Below are 17,374 nucleotides of genomic sequence, written 5' to 3'. Positions count from 1 at the left end.
GAGTGGAAGGGACAAAACATTGGGGAACAGACACAGGTGAAATGTGGAAGGGAGAGGGATGGGGATGGGACGGGGAACATGGCGAGGGGAAGATGGACATTAAAGGGACTTTCAGGAAGGAAAGCAGGAGAATTGAAGGAAGTGGGCTTGGGTGGATTATCGGGGGTAGAAAAGATCGAGGATTTGGATGGGGGAAGATAAGAGGTGGTGGTGAACAGCTGTTTTGAAAGCCTGGAGGGAAGAATGGGAAAGAATAGAGTGAGGAAGTTTATTCCAAAGGCGGGAAAAAGAGGAATGAAAGAGTGAAGATGAGCAGTGATTCGTGATTTTGGTAGTTTTACCAGAAGGGGGTTGTTGGCGGACCTTGAGCGCCCTGTGGAAATGTGGTGGGGACAAATCGCAGAGAGAGCAGGGGGGCAAGGCTGGAGAGGAGTCGGTAGAAGACAGAAAGACCACCGACCAACCTGCGGTGATTGAGTGAGAGGCCCAAAGACTCAGCTTCATTGCGGGAGATGCCAATGATCTTAAAAGCCCTGGTTTCGACAGCGTGAAGTCGAGAAAGGTGGGAGGCAGGAGCACCAGCCCAGAGGGGAGAGCAGTACTCCATCAGGCTACGGACAAAAGCTTTGTAAGTGGTCAGGAGCTCAAGAGGGCCGAGGAAGGACTTTGCACGACGGAGGATTCCCAGTCGGCGACTGGCTTTTGAGGCAAGGTTGGAAATGTGACTTTCCCAGGAAAGGTCATGGCAGATAGTGAGACCCAGAAGCTTGAAAGAAAAGACTTCTTCCAGAGGATTGTTGAGAAAGTGGATGGGGGGTTTTGTAAACGGTCCTTTCGAAGAGACATAGTGAGAGTGTGAGATTTGTCTGGATTGAAAGACATGTTCCACGTGTTGGACCAGTTTGTGATTTTATCCAGATCTGCAGTGAGCGAAGAAGCTGCTGCTTGCCGGTCTGAGGGATGACAGATGGTACGGCAGAGGGTGGAGTCATCGGCAAAGAGAAATAGAGGATTTTCCAGAGAGTCCGAGAGATCATTGATGAAAACCAGAAAAAGAACAGGGCCCAGAACGCTACCTTGAGGAACTCCAGCCTGCACAGGAAGAGGGGATGAAAGAACTCCATTTAGGGCCACACGTTGACTGCGACAGGAGAGGAAGTCTGCGAGCCATGAGTGGAGATGGCCTTGAATACCATGGGAAGAGAGTTTGGTGAGTAGGGCAGGGTGCCAGACTGTGTCAAAAGCACGTGATATGTCCAGGGATACGGCTCGGATTTCCTGTCTGGCATTGAGGACCTCCATCCATTGATGGGAGAGCAGTAGCAGCATATCTAGGGTAGAGTGACCTGGTCTGAAACCAAATTGATGATTGGAAATCAAGCCATTGGAGAAGAGGAAGGATTTCATGTCTGAAGCGATGATGGATTCCATAACCTTGCTGATGATTGGGAGGAGGCTGATTGGTCTATAGTTACAAGGATCTGTTTTTGCACCTTTTTTATGCAGGGCAGTGATGTTAGCAGATTTCCAAGCAGATGGCAGATGACCTTGGGAAAAATGAGAGGGTGAATAGAACAGAGAGAGGGTGAGCAAGAGCAGAAGAGCAGGCTTTGAGGACACGTGGGCTGACGCCGTCTGGACCGGTTGCAGAATCTGACTCGAGGTTTGAAAGCAAGCTCTCCACCTTGTCAGGAGAAAAGGATACAGAGTCCAGGGACAGTTGGGTGCGACTGGGTAAAGTGGGTAGAGATAGTGATGGGTTTGGGACACAAGATTTAGCTGCAAACACCGAGTTTAGACATTCAGCTTTATCACGTGTGGAATCAGCAGTGCGGCCATTTGAGGTAAGGGAGGGGATGGAGGGGGAACATACACCAGAAACAGATTTGATTAAACGCCACCAGGATTTTGAGGAGGGAGAGAGGTTTGAGAGTTCAGACTTGAGATGAGAAAGATGTTGTTTTCTGGCTCTCCTGAGGGTAGATACACACTTGTTCCGAGCTTTGTGGAAAGAACTGAGATTGCCCTCAGTTGGGTTTGCTTTCCATGAGGCAAAGGCAAGTTGTTTCAGGACAACTGCCTCGCCACAAGCTTCAGTAAACCAAGGGCGGGAGGAAGGGTAAGACAACTGAACACGAGAGGGGATAAATCTGTGCATGAGGGAGAGCAAGTTTCTTTGAAAGAATTCCCAGGATGAGTTGATGTTTGAGAAAGTAGTGATAGGAGACCAGTCTGTAAGTTTGATGGCTGCTCGGAGACCCTGCCAGTCGGCTTGAGTGAAATGCCAGACTCGACGGCGGTGAGGTGGTTCTCTGATAACAGCCAGAGAGATGTCCACTTTAACAAGGACGTGGTCAGAAGAACCAATTGGAGCGAAGGAAGAGCAGCAGATATTATCAGGGAAATTTGTCAAAATCAGATCCAGAAGAGATGGAGTACCATTGGTTGAGATCCGGGTCGGGAAGTTGACCGATTGAGTCAGTCCCAATGAGTCACAGAAAGCTTTTGCTGATGTCCCATGGCAGGTGAGAGAGGTACCCACACCTAGCCAACTGGCGTGATGACAATTGAAGTCGCCACATAAGAGGAAGAGAGAGTTTGGATGAGAAGATAGAAGATGGTCCATGTTTTCGGAGAGTGAGGTGTAGATGGAGTCATCACTGTTCGGTGGACGGTACAGTACACATATAAACATGAGGTGGGAGTGGAGGGAAGCCGAAGCCAGAGGTATTCCTGGGGGTGTGGGGGAGTGAGAGCAGTGCAGGGAGAGTGAGGAATAGAGTCTTTGATGAAGAGAGCAACACCTCCACCAGGACGAGGCTCAGGTCTGTCATACCGTAAGAGGGAGTAACCAGGGAGAGATACTTGGGAGTCAGACACGTCTTGGGAGAGGAAAGTTTCTGTTAGGCAGATAATGTCTGGTTTGTCAGTGGCAACCTGCATGGAAAGATCTGAAAGGTTTGAGCGAAGGCCCCGGATATTTGAGGTCCACACTTTTAATGAAGAGGTAGGGGAGGAGGCTTTGGGTGCAGGAGGTGGAGGGGCGGGGGAGGGTAGGACGAGGGACGAGGGGGAGGTAAGGAGGGTTGCTGAAGGAGTGTGGGGTATTGCAGAATAGCGAGGGGAGGGGGCCGAATGAGGAGGAGAAAAGGCTCTGTGGTGCTGGGAGAGAGGGGGGACAAGAGACAAGGAAGATGGCAGTTGAGGATTTGAGGAGGTGGAGTGAAGAGATGGAGGTGAGAGGGCAGTGGAGGGAGGCAGGTTGGTGGATGAGAGGGGGGCAACTTAGAGAAGGAAGAGTGAGGGGGATGAAAGGTGGGAGAAAGGTGAGGGGGAATTTTTGAAAGAGGTGAGAGGGAGTCTTGGAGGGAGAAGAGTGGGATGGTTGCTTTGAGAGTGAGAGTGAGGGGTGAGGGGGTGAGTTGGCACTGAAGTTGGAAAAAAAGAATGGTTGATGGAAAGCGAGCATCCATGGCAAACTGTGGTTTTTAAAAGTTTTAGGTCAGAGATGCGATTTAACACAATTCTTGATGGATGCAATGAAGGCGAATTCAGAGCATGGAGAGAAGAAGCGCTGTAATAGTTGGATTTTTTTGGCAAGGAATGAAGGAGAGGTCGAAATGAGAGCAGTCTGTTAAAATAGCAGAAGAGTAGTGCATTGTGAAACAGTAAAGAGTACCACATGTGTGAGAGAGGAAAGATGAAGCATTATAAGATCGTTTTTGTTGTTAATATTAATGTATGAGAGAGTTCAACAGATTAGGTCATGGAAGTGTAAAAAAAAAAAGAAAAGAAATCGAGGAAGACGAGGAGGAAGTTAAGAGGAAGAAGAAGTAGCAGAATCGGGAGAAGTTGAGCGTGTTGTTGTTGTTGTTGTTGGGTATATATATATATATATATATATATATTTTTTTTTTTTTTGAGATAGGAAAGAGATTAGTTGGGAGAATGGGGGATGTTTGGAAAGTGGGGAAGATGAAAATTGAAGGTAATGGGGAGGATAGAAATTGAAGGAAATGGGGAGAAAAAACAAACAAACAAACAAAAAAAAACGATCGAACACCAAGTGGAACCGGTAGGCCTCAAGCCTAGGACTAGGCCTCAAACACCAGGTAAGAACGTCGACATAAATACTCACAAAATAGCACGATTTTTGAAACAAAACCGAACTAGGAACACACATTAACATGTAGGTGAGAAAATTAAACAGTTAAAACGGGACAAATAACAACCGGAACTTAACTTTGAGAATGTCAGCAGGGAGCCCCGAAGGAGACCTCTTGCCGCTCAAAACCGGATTCGTTCTTTGCTCTTAAATTAAATAACACAGAAGCTTGGCAAATGCTACATGCTTAATTTGATCGAACAATGATCACTCTTCCTTTTACTGGAAAAGAAATCTATATGACAGTTATAAAACAGTCCACCAAAGTCTTGAAACTTTGTTTTTCAGTTTCTTCAAAATTGACTTATCCTGACATCTCTGGTTTTCCCCTTGTGGTCTACATATACATATATATATATATATATATATACACACACACACACACACACACACACACAGGGTGTCTCAAAAAGATTGATACAACTTTGACTCCCTGCCATTTCCTGTTTTTTGACCTATACCATTTTCCTTTGTGGTGGTATTATCGTGGTGTTTGTTCCCTGCGCTTTCTAACTCCATAGCTCAACTAAGCCATTGACAGTGATGCAGAAGACAAAATGTGGTGGCTCTGTGGTATGAGACTAAATCATATGTGGACACTCGCAAGAGGTTCTGCCGGGAATACGACCTCAGAACATGTGATGGACCCACAAATCGTGCCATTCAACGTATTTAGCCAAAAAATTGATCTGAGGTAGAATCCTCAGGAATACCATGCACAGCACCACCTGAGGAGATCACTGAGAGGTACCTGAAAGGGCCTAAGGTCACATGCTTCTGTGCCTTCAATGGCAGATGGGGAATGCTCGTGCCTTACTGGTGTGAGAATGACAACAGCCAGATGGTGATGATCAACGTTGAGCACTTCCGGGCCGTGCTCCAGAAGTTCCATAATGATCTAGCCCAAAAGGTCACCCCAAACCAGCTTAGCATGACCTGGTTTATGCAGGATAGTGCTCCCCTGCATGCAGCTGGTGACACCTTCACTTTCCTGCAGCAGCTCTTCAGAAACCACCTCGTTGCCCTCGGTATCACTCATGAATGGGCTTCCCATAGCCCAGACTTGAACTCTCTGGACTATTGGTTCTGGGGGGCTGCCAAGGGCTCTGTCTACGCGAACCACCCTGCCACACTGGATGATCTGAAGCAGGAGGTGTCTGACTACCTCCAGGCAGTGCCATATGAGACCTTCAGGAAAGTGGGACAGAACTTTGGAGTCAGGACCAATGCCTGTCTGAACCGTGGAAGGGAACACATCGAGAATGTCAATTACAAGGATTTTGCATAAATGCCAATTTCAGACCTTGGGCTCTCACTGCAGCAGTGATTTACTGCAATAGCAATCAGTGAAAGGAATATACCATGTCATAAGCTTTCAATGAATGTTTGGTTCATGTTCCTGAGGTTTCTGTTTCTTTGTAAATAAACATTTAAAGTTGCATCACTCTTTTTGAAACACCCTGTACATATACTTTGTTTAATGATGAAAATGACGAACTCATTCTCCCTGTTTTTGCCTTCCTTTGCTCAAATACGAGTATATATGTATGTATATATGTATATATATATATATATATATATATATATATGTATATATATATATATATATGTATGTATATATGTATATATATATATATATATGTATATATATATATATATATATATATATATATATATATATATATATATATATATATATATCTTCCATTTTCAATACCTCTAAATAATACTAATTTGTTTCTTGCTTTATAAACTTTTAGTGAGATTTTATCATGTGTCTTTTTTTGAATATATTTGACACGAACACCTCATGTGTCTTTTTTTCAGATCTCGATCTCTTCGTCTTCTTCTTCAAATAAATTATTTTACAATTCTGTCGATCATGCAAATGTTCGATCTGTGGACCATTCCTTTAAGCTTGTAGAACGATTTTGCTGAGTTCTTTCAATAACCCTTCATTTCAAATGTTTCACAATGTCTGTCTTAATTTATCAGAATTGGGGGTCATGAGAAATCCAGCCTGCAGAGAATGCCAGCACGTGACACATCCCAGTCTGCACCCTGCATGCATCCCACATCCACCCCCCAACCACTGCATATCCTGCAGCCCCCACCATGTGTCCCCTCCACCCCCCCCACCATGTGTTCAACTCCCCCTCCCATCACCGTACGTCTCGCTTTCCCCAACCCCTCATCATGTATCCCCCTTCCCCTTCCTCCACTATTGATCCTTCTTCCCATGCCACACACCCAATCCCACATTCCACATGCTCCTCATCTCCTCCCATCACCCCCCCTTTCACAGTATGGAACAGCAATATCGAAGGTCTCTAATATTTCTGATATCTCCATTCAGATTACTGCCATTGAGCCAGACATTGTATGTTTAACAGAAACTTTTCTCTCAGAGGATGTTTCCAATTCCTCTATGTCTCTCCCTAACTATTCTCCTTTGTGCTAATACAGGTCTATCGTCCGCTCTGGAGGCAGTGTTGTTGTGTATGTCAAGAACTCCATTGCTGTTTGTCCATTGTCCTCACTAACAACTCCAAGCCCTCTGGGATACGTCTGGCCATGTATACCTCTCCGCAACCACATAATGTTCGTTTTTGTGGTATACCATGAAAAACGACATGTTTCCACAAGTTGTTATACTCGTGGCTTAAAATTATTTCATAGAATGTCACACACTGCTCGGAAGTTTTATTAGAAGGTATTTCAGGGAGACATAAAGTCTTTCAAAGGAGTGTAAGTGGCCTTACCCATTAGCGAAATCATGAGAGCAACTTTCTTCATATCGGCCACTTGTAGAACAGCAGCAATTGTGCCCACCTCAGTTTGTCCGACTTTGTTTGCAAGAAAATTGACTTCTCAACATTCTGGTATGCTTCAAAATCGCAGCCATCAAAAGGCTCTAATGATCCAGTTGTTATGTCCGTTGACTCATGAATGTACTGTAAATACATAAATCAGACAGGTTTAGTCTCATAAACCAAAAAAGAAGCGAATGTACGGATCACCCCCGAATCCCCCACTTTACTATGTCCTCAATTTGGGTGTAATCAGATCAGGTTATGGTAAAGCGTACACGAGACGCATCACTCTGAACATGCTGTTCTGATTCATTTTGAAAAAAAATCGTGTAATGAAATTCAAGAAAGGCTACAACACATTTGAGTAGGTCGTGAATAAAGTACAGTGACAAATACTCATCATTTTAATTGCCATGAAATCTTGTCAACAAAGTTTCAGTTTTTTCTTTAAAAAATGCTGCCAATGCAACCCCTCACCTTTGTCTCCACAGAGCTATGTGGAGTCACAATATGAGGCAAAAATGCCTTGATAATTCTCTTTTACGAGCTTGGATGGGATGTTTATCAGCTTCAAAGTAACCCACCGAAAGATCTCCCTCGGGTTGAATTGAGAAGCATTTCCATCGATGCGATGAATCTGTTTGCTCATCTACAAGTGTTTGTCAGGCTTCAACTAGTTCAGTTCATCTCTCCTTGGAAATAAACATAACACTTCACCATTCTGCATTCACTGCCAATGAAACATATGGTTGGTTTTTCCCAAAGGTGTGAAAAGCAACTTGTTGTCAAACAGATGTAAACTTACATGAGCATCGCAGGTGCATGCAAATTGATTAAAAAAGAACAAACCTTTTTAAAACAACCTGTTCATCTGCTGCAATAAGCTTGTATCTTCTGAACAATTTTATTTGTTTGCAGAATAGCTGTAACCCCTGTAGCTTTTATTCTTGCCGCTTCCAAGGATTCACTACTTGGAGATGGTTGGACAGGATGAAGACGATGCAGAGACTGTGTATCCACAAATAAGGGATTACCACTGTAGTGTTATGGCTACGTGCATTTTGCAAGACGCTGAACGCCAATATTTGGAAGATCCCAAGGCATTCCTGGAAGTCTGGTAGGGATTGGCGTTTCCTTAACAATATTCCCACGCCCTTATTTTGATAGCTTTGCTCCTGTGAGTCTCACCAATCACATATTTTGCTGTGAGGAAAAAAATACATATGTGCCAGTTTGTATTAAACTTTATCTAAAGTCCTGAACCCACTTGACTCCTTTGTGACCTCTCACACTTGCACTTATGAGGTTATACCTTGGTCAGCTTAAAGAAGACCAGAGCAGTAATCTTAGCTCTTGCAGCGGCTGCAGTGGATATAAGGTAAATTGCTTCTATGATACGTTATCTGACTTTTTTCAAGCAATCCTTTTTCCTTATCTCTGTCTCTGTCTCTCTCAATCACATCTCATTCTTTCCTTTTTTTTTTTACCTTTTATCCCATCCTACTTTTCTTCAGTTTCTAATCCATCTTTTATTTGAAGGATATTCACAAACATTGTATTCTCTAAGTTTTAACGTTTCAACATTACAAAATAATAATAATAATAATAATAATAATAATAATAATAATAATAATAACAAAGGCAAAGGGCACAGTTGCTTGATTTTATTGGTTCATTCTTCAGATTCAGTCACTGAGAGTATTGAATAATTATAGTGTTCTTGCTTAAGGGGAATTGGACTAGTTTCATTTAAAATATTAGCATGGAAGGTCATGTCTTGCTTGATATTAGATTTTGTTTGCCTTAAATTGGTCGAAGTTGTTATACGGGAAATTTGTCGACTTCTACAAAAAACAATCACAAGGAAGATCAGACAGGAAAAGAGGCCATATGGTCCATCTTTGTGTCACGCCCAGTTCCTGAACTTACATAAATCACCCTGCACCACCTGGCAACTCAACATAACACGAGGATGTGATCATCCATGTCTTGTCATAAGGATGTAACAAGGACACAGGGAAGGGTAGGTATTGAGGGGTGGGGTGGTGATCTCATTAGAGACCAATAAAGGAATATACTGTAACAATGCACTACATTACCAAGAACACTTTGGGAAATTGTGAATTATATAGGAACAAATTCAGTTGACTTCTTCTATTCTCATCATATCTTGTATTATATTTCACATTGTTAAAAATAAATAATGTCATCATCATGTAAATTCAGTTTGAGTTTTATTATGATCTTCTTCATGTGCAGCCTGTGGCTGCTGGTTGCATCATTGGTTGATGCAATGCCCATATTACCATTGCACTGGTGCTCATTTCACTGACCTCGGAAGGATAACAGGCTGAGTCAACCCCACCTGGTGTTAACTTAACAGCCGACAGGGTCTCAAACTCAAGACCCTAAGATCCCAAGCCAACCGCTAAGCCAACATCAGGCTTTTTCTGATGATAAAAGTGCATAAGCACTGTTCTGTTTTTTTCACTGCATCAAAAGCTTGTCTTTCAATTAATAGGTCCTGCGTGCTGATATCCTGGTCAAATTCCAAATATCCTATCAGCATAGTAGACACACAAAGCTCCCAAGGGATTTTCCATCAACAAATGAATCAAGATATGAGTTAATGAGTGCAAAACACTTTCCATTGTAGTTGTGGCTGATAATAGCCTTTTGTGGTGACACTATATCCACAAATTAGCAAAAGTGGCACTTCCACTTTCTTGCCACCTTCAACACCACTTGATTGTTACTTTTTCACTCTTTGTGATCGTGTAAGCTATCAGCATTACCAAGGGAGAGTCACAAAATTCACATTACTCTGTAGTTCTACAAATTCCATTGTCTGATCCTTAATTAATTCCCTGATGCATCATTCCCTTGTTATCTCTATCATTATCTCATTCCCATAATTCTTTATTCGTCTTCTTTTTTTCTTGACCTGAGTACATTTCTTCTCTTCCTCCTTTTCTCGAACCTTGCTGTGATGGAGGGTGAATGTTGCTCCTTTGTGATACAGGTGCGGTCCTTCCACTGCCAAGGTGCGCAGGCCGATCTTTGTGGACAAACTTCCAGCCAAAGTGATCTTTTCCTCAGTGGTCGCATATTCACTTGGCTTGCTCGTTCATCTCTTGTCAGGGCCAAACAAATCAGCCAGCTTGTATGGACAAACTCTTTGCTCTATAGTACGATTCAAAGCAGTATGATCTGATCCACGGCATTTGCACTGTTATGTTGTACCATCCCCATAAGTTTTTTTAATTAAAATAATGCAGATTTATTACCTCTGCTACTGAAGGTGAAGAAGGTTATGTTTTCATCTCTTTCTCTCTGTTTGTTTGTTTGTCTGTTTGTTTGATTGCGTGCAAGATATCTCTAAAAGTTGTGAACAGATCCAGATAAAATTTGGTGGACAGGTTGGGTGCATGACAAGGAAGAATTGATTCGATTTTGATGAAGATCTGGATGCAGACACGAGAGTTAAAAACGATTTTTTTTAAAAAAAGTGATTCTTCTCCATTCTGAGATCGGGCTGTATTTATATGATATTTCAAAAGGTTCTGGGTGGATTATGAGAAAACTTGGTGGATGAGATGGGTAAGTGACAAGAACAAGCCGATTAGATTTTGGTTCAGGTCTGGATGCAGATCTGCCCAATCGGTGGGATACAAAACGTAAATAGTTCGGTCTGATGAAGGTATGTGCTCTACCACGTACCGTTCTGGTCTCTTTTTGTGACAAGGACGAACTGATTAGATTTTGGTGAAGATCCGGTTGCAGATCAGACTACTAGAATATTAAAGTGGTTTTTCACCATTGAGATATGGGGCAAAACGAATATATAGCACAACATTTCAAAAATGTATTGGACCCGCTATGTTCGCGTGAATCAGGCATTGCGTGGCGGAGGTACCCCCTCTACCGAGTGCCCTTCTCGTATACTATGCTTTGCTTTTGAATCTGATTAAAATCAATAAAAGATATTTTAAAATTTGATTTAAAATAATATTTCATGCTCAAATCTAACTTTTAAAAACTTTTCATGCCACATATAGATAAGAACTTAAAACTTCTTCAAAGGCCTTCGACCTGCATGCACCATGTGTCTTTCCCATTGCTGTTATTTAATGATTCTGCCTGAATATTAATTTTTTATCAACATTTAAACCTCAACTTGAATTCCTCATCCAAGTATATTTTTATTTGGAAATTAATATCATCTTCTCAAGCTCTTTGTCATACAATTGTGGCATTTTTGAAGGAGGGTGCCTTATGTGTTGGGATCACATTAATTAGTTGTGCGTTTTATCACTGACTGAAAATATGTCTTGCATGAATGGAATATTTTTTGCTTCTTTCACCAGACATAAAGAAATAATTATTGCAGGGGTTATGGAGTTAATGAGAGAAAATTTTCTAAACTCAATCCTCTTCCCACATGCTGATGGATTAACTTAACTCTTTAGAGAGAATGGAGAACTCAGTGACCATGACATCAATGAGCAAAGAGTTTTGTTGATTCCAGTGAGGATTAAGAACAGCTTAACAAGTGTTATTTTTTATACCGTTTTTAAAAGGATGATAAAAGAGCTGAACAGCAGGGATTGCAAAATCGGATTATTTTACAACTCGGGAGCCTTTTCCACTTTATGGGAGCAAATATGATTATGTGTTGAATATTCTCTGAAACACATGATTTTATTGTAAATTTGTTGCAAGTTTACGTCCAATTTATAGATCTAACACACAAACTACTGATAAAAAATGTCATTACATCACACGCTTGCAAGACGAATACCATGTTTTGCCGACAAACAGAAGAGAGTTATCAATAACTGGTGAAATGATGCTGTGTGTATTTATATAAAGTAGATAATAAGTATCCTTCGATGATCAATGGGACCGTTGTTCCATTGCAAAAGTTGGACATGGGATTTAAAGTGTTTCCTTTGAAGTTAAAATGGTGAACGTGCTCAGTGACTGAGCCTATTTTTCTGTCCCTGGGCATCGAGTACTATTAGTTGTCACTCCAAGCCTGCTGTTGGCTTAACGGATAAGATGGCTGGCTTAAGATGTTAGGGTCTTGAGCTTGAGCCCCTGTTGTTCCGTTAAATAACACTAGGTGGGGTGACTAAGCCTGTCATCCTTCCGAGGTCGGCAAAATGAGTACCAGATTACTGGAAACAGGGGGCACTTCATTAGCGGCACAGCCACGCTCCCAGAAATGATGCAACTAGCAGCCACAGACTCCATAGGAAATCGTAAAAAATTGTCACTCCTGTGATGGGAATGCACAATCCTCCCATTATGTGAATATTATGTATGAATCACAAGCATTTTCACCAAGACACAACACAAATGACAAGTTGAGTGGCAGCGGTGGAAAATGGAGACTGAATGAATGAATGAAGAGGGGCATGAAGAGTTTAAGAATTTGGAGATGGGTATGTGCGAAAACATGAAGTGATGATGGATGGCACATTTGAAAGACTGCAGGGAAGGCCATGAGGAAAAGGACCACAGTGAGTCAGGTTCTACAGATGAGAGAACAGCAAGAGGAAGAGATGTCGGTGAGCATCCAGATTTTACTTTGGGATAAAAACCATGTGGGAGTTTTTGTAAGAACATGTGCAACTCGAGGACGACAGGGTGATATGTGGGGAAATATTGGGTGTGGAGGGGGCGGGGGGTTCATGAGGATGGAGGGAGTGAAGAGGTAGTAAACAAAGATCCACCAAATTGCCTCCAGTGGATGAGAAGCAGACCCTGGGACTCAATCTCCTGCCAAGAGCTGCTAATAATACGCAAAGTCTTGAACTAAACCATCTTCGGATGAGTTTGATGGGAACTCGACACAGGTGGTATTCACCGCAAACCCAAGTCCATTTTGAGCAACACAGAGCTCATAAAAGTGTACAAGGGCTTCATGTGATGTACGAATGAGTCAACTATTGGTTGGTGCATAGACATAGCGAGTCATTGTATGTATTGTTACATAGTCTCAAAGACAAGTTGCAGAGTTAGTCAATATTGGCTGATGCTATGCACCAGCCAATCGTTGACTCATTCGTACATTACATGAAACTTTTCTTCAATGTGATGAACTCTTTGTTGCTCAAAATTAACTTGGCTTTGTGGAGAATACCAATGTGTTGGCCAGATTTAGAGTCCAGTTTGGAGATATGGTCTGCACAACACAGGTCGTGACAAATAGTGAGGTCGATTATAGGAGTTCCAGGGATTCCACCTCTTCCAGTGGTTGTTCAGAAAAGTAAACTGAGTGGTTTGACAGCCAATACTTGTAGAATGATAGAATGACAGCTTAGGTCTTATCTGTGTTGAAAAACATGTTCCAGGAAGCTGACTAATGTCTTGTTTTCTCCAGATCTGGAGCTGCAGTAATCTGCCTCCCAGTAGCTCCTTGGAATGTTCTACACTTAGTGGAGTCAAGAGAGAAATGGTGCAGAGGACATTTCAGGAAAGTGGAGAGTTCAATGATGTCGAGTGCAGACATAGAATAAAAGTCAGGTCAGATATGGGAGCATGCGCCAGAGCAGCGCGTCGCTGCGTCCACTTTCTGCTGGGACTCCAGGGGCCTCCGTCTGCCCATCCCCCAGGCAGATGCCTGGACAATCCCCATCTCCTTGAGATTCTGATCAACCTGCTGCAACCACGAGGCACGTGGTCGTCCCATTGGCCTCCTCCACTCATGAGACTCCCTCGCTGAGAGAATCTGGTGAGCAGGATCAGCGTCAGGAAAACGAGCCACATATCCATACAGCCGCAGCTGATACTCACGGACTATGCAGGTATCAAATCTCATTTGAGTCTCTCTCAGCAACCGCTCGTTGGACACAAAGTCCGACCAGCGATAGCCAAGGATTCCCCGAACAGACTTGGTACCAAAGGAATTAAGTATCCATCTCAGATCCTTGGTCAGAGTCCAAGTCTCGCATCCATAGAGCAAGACTGGAAGCACCAAGGACCTGAAGTCTCAGACTTTCGTCCTCCCGCACAGGTACCGGCAGTGCCACACCCCATTATCCAATGAATCCATGACTCCCCAGGCCCGACTCAGACATCTATTGACCTCTGACTCACAGCCAACAGAGACATGAATATCACTGCCAAGGCAAGTGAATCTCTCCACGACCTCGACATCCTCACCACAAACAGGCACAGACAGGATAGCGGCATCCAAGATGTCATTGAAAGCCTGGATCTTAGTTTTGACCCAGGAAACCCATAATCCCAGCGGCTCCAACTCCTGATTCAGCACCTCGAGGGCCCCCAAAAGGATATCTAAAGTCTCTGTAAAGATGACTGCATCATCTGCGAAATCAAGGTCAGAGATCTTGACATTCCCAAATGATGCAGCGCAGTTTGATCTCTCCAAAATCCTCCCAAGAATCCAATCCATACAAGTGCTGAAAAGTGTGGGGCCAGTACACACCAATGACGAACTGCAGTAACAACTGGAAATAAGTCAGAGATGGTACCACCAGATCTCACAGCACTCTCAGTACCAGAGTAGAGTTCAGACATCAGATCGATAAATTTTGGTAGCATCCCACGAAGACCAAGAATCCTCCAGAGGGCATCCCGATTCACTGAATCGAATGCTTTACAGAGATCAACATAGGCTGCAAGCAGCCCCTGCCAAAACTATTGTCTGCGTTCGGTGAGGACGCGAAGAGCAAGGATACGGTCAATCGTTGACCTCTTTGGTGTAAAGCATGACTGCTCTGGACGCTGGTGCTCAAGCAGATGGTGGCGAACCCTATCAAGAATTATCCGAGCGAAGACCTTGCCCGGCACTGAGAGCAGTCGTCACCCCTCGGTAGTTTTTGCAGTCTTGGCGATCACCTTTCCCTTCCCAGAGAGGGACAACAAGGCCCCTCTTCCAGTCAGTTGGGATGATGTCTGTGTTCAAGGCAGAGCACAGAACTGCATGCAACGACAGGAGTGCAGCATTTCCACCAGCCTTGAGAAGTTCAGCATGGATGCCACAGATCCCTGGAGCTTTACCCCATTTCAACCGGTTCACCACAGCCTGTGTTTCCACAAGCGAAGGTGGACCACAGTTGATTGGAGGGTCATCAACATGGATTGTAACACCCCTGACGTCCAACTCAACAGCTGGTGGATCAGCCTGGTATAACTGCTCAAAGTCACCGGCCCAGCAGGCCTTCACTTCAGACTCCACTATCAAGAGCCTACCACCATCTGCTCTAACTGCAGTACACCGAGGGATGGGCTTGGATGAACGCAATGTGCGAATTCCCTTGTAAGCGGGATGAGAATCCCTTGACCACAGGTGATGCTCTACCCCCTCACAGATTCCTCGCACATAGGCCTCCTTGTCCACCCTTAGTGCACGTGCAGTTTCACGTCTCAGCTCCCTGAACAGCTCAGCTCTGCCATTCAGCCTGGCCCTGCGACTCTGGTCAATTAAATGGTATCACGTGTCCCTTGAGAGACAAAATTATTCTTTGCCCTACGGTGAGTTCCAAAACATCCACCGGCAACATCAAGGATGGTGGTCTTGAAGGCACTCCACAACTCTTCAGGACCTCCCAAAGCACCCAGACTCCTGAAATCTCCACTCAGCTTGTTCGCAAACTCCTCAGCTACCCTCTCATCCTTGAGCTTGCCAACATCCAGCCGAGGCTGTGATGGTACCATTCTCCTGAATTTAAGGTGCAACTAAAGAGTTGCGACAACAAGCCTGTGGTCAGTATTGAGGAACTGAGCACTCCGGTGGACCCTGCAGTTCTGGATCGTCCTCCAGCGACCATCAACGAGGACATGGTCAATTAAATCTCCTTTGCCACACCACCAGCGTTGGAATACCAAGTCCAGTGATGAGCTTGTGGGCGCTGAAACCATGAACCAGCCACCCTAAGTCCATGACTTCTTGCGAAGTCAAGGAACTTAGTGCTATTCTGGTTCATAGTTCCTGACCCATGGGGACCAACACACATCTCATAATCATCCCTATCAGTTCCAGTCGATGCAGTGAAATCCCCAAAACGAGAAGTGCATCTCGTCTGGGGCACTGATCAACCACAGACTCGAGCGTGGCGTAGAATGCATCCTTCACGGTGAGATCACTCACCTCAGTCGGAGCAAAAACAGAGACCAGGGAAATGACACCAAAGGAGTGACGAATCCTTAATGTCATAATACGCTCGTTGACCGGTGTTACCTCAATTATTATTGGAGTCAGCTTATTGGACACAGCTACAGCAACTCCTTGGGAATGGTAACCATCAGAGTGACCAGACCAATAGTAGGTGTAACCACCCACCATGATCTTGCCGCAATCCGGTCTCGGAACCTCAGAGAGTGCTGCAATACCGCATCTCAAACGCTTGAGCTCAGATGATAACAGAGACAGGTGATCATCCTCTCTTAGGGTACGACATTCCAGGCACCCACCCGAAGGGACCGCCTCAGGTTAATCCAAGGAGACCGCCGTCTGGTGGACCACACTTCAGTACCACTCCGACACACTCTCCCGCATTCTGACCCGGTAATGTTACCCTGTGGTTTCCCTCCTCTCATCAAAGATTGGGGGTCCCGAAGGCTTTGCCCCAATCCCATCATCCGGTGAGCTGCCCTGCGAAGGGAAGCTGCACAGGAGGTACTCCCACGGAGTGGGTTTTCAGATTTCTTTGTGTTTTTGTATTTTGCGGAATGAAGGGTTTTACGGTGGCCGAAGTGCAAATGCTGCCACCAACCTCCTAATAACAAGTAACCCAACTGCAGGAGGACATCCGCAGACACAGTTGGGCACTAGATATGGATGGCCATTGGCTCACAAGGAGCTCCTCCACCCTTTGACAGGTTTTGTTTTTAATACTGCTGGGGGTCCATATCCAAACACCCTCCTCACCCAAAAACCTGGTGGGGGAGACGGTTTTGTCGCTGAAAACCCGACCATGGAACAGGTTAGTACAGGTTTACATGATACCTATAGCAAGTCACAGATCTAATCTGGCCTGACCTGACACCTATAATAAAGAATAAAGTTGGTCATAAAGCACTACCTTGTGGCACGCCACCCTTTAGACTCTCGAGGAAGATCACAAGACAGAATACCATCAAGAGTGACCTTTTGTTTCCGCTCGTTGAAAAATAAAAAAACAGCCATTTGAGAATAGCCTCTTGAATACCATTGGCAGCAAATGCAGGAGGACATTCACTCAGTACCAAATAGTATCAAAAGCTCGTGAGAGTTGTCCATTATGTCTTGCCAGCTCAACAATAACTCAACAATTTCAGAACTTTGACAAAGTTTTGGCTCATTCTTCACATATTGGACTTATGTACAGGTAGCATGGATACAATGAACACTTTACGAAGTGGACTCCTGAAAAAGTAAGTTTGG

General features: G+C 44.1%; 1 protein-coding gene and 1 long non-coding RNA gene across 3 annotated transcripts in view; both read right to left on the bottom strand.

Annotated features, from left to right (window-relative positions):
- LOC147030504 (THAP domain-containing protein 2-like) overlaps positions 1-17,374 on the bottom strand; it is a 344,307-nt gene that overhangs the window by 54,825 nt on the left and 272,108 nt on the right. The window lies entirely within an intron of this gene.
- LOC147030508 (uncharacterized) overlaps positions 6,854-17,374 on the bottom strand; it is a 38,928-nt gene continuing 28,407 nt past the window's right edge. Inside the window, exon 2 of the long non-coding RNA XR_015056418.1 lies at positions 6,854-7,119. This is a non-coding gene — a long non-coding RNA (uncharacterized LOC147030508). The remainder of the gene's footprint in view (positions 7,120-17,374) is intronic.

Source organism: Eptatretus burgeri, chromosome 3, assembly GCF_056783735.1.
Source record: "Eptatretus burgeri isolate ZD-2024b chromosome 3, Ebu_testis_v1, whole genome shotgun sequence".
In the NCBI taxonomy this organism is placed as follows: Eukaryota; Metazoa; Chordata; class Myxini; order Myxiniformes; family Myxinidae; genus Eptatretus; species Eptatretus burgeri.
This window is presented reverse-complemented; position numbering and strand designations above follow the sequence as displayed.